Here is a 391-nt window from a genome sequence, read left to right as displayed (position 1 = left end):
GAGGGGAAGCCTCGCCCTGGAGGTCGGCAGGATGGCTGGAGCAGAGAGCTCCCTTCCCTCCATGCTCCCTTCCTGGAGACGGGAGTTGCTCTCTAGGCGTAGAGCGTTTCTCCCGGTGGTTTGTTTCCCGGGTTGCTAGAGCAGAAGGGAGCGTAGAGGACTGAGGGTTTCGGCTTAACGGAGCTGGCACCGATCCCTTCGTTTTTCCTGTCTCTGTTTAAATACTCCTCCTCTGGAAATCGTGAAAGAAGAGATTATCTTGGAGAAAATCTTTCCTATGTTAGTCAATACTGATTTCATGGCCCGTAATAAATGTATCAAGAATCTGTATAACTAAAGATCAGGAATAGTGATTTTGGTCTATAATTTTTTTCAAGTTTTTTATTAATTT

Source organism: Protobothrops mucrosquamatus, unplaced genomic scaffold (genome assembly GCF_001527695.2).
Source record: "Protobothrops mucrosquamatus isolate PMUCROS unplaced genomic scaffold, P.Mucros_1.0 scaffold4636, whole genome shotgun sequence".
NCBI lineage: Eukaryota > Metazoa > Chordata > Lepidosauria > Squamata > Viperidae > Protobothrops > Protobothrops mucrosquamatus.
The sequence above is the reverse complement of the archived record's forward strand: the minus strand, read 5'-3'. Positions refer to the sequence as shown.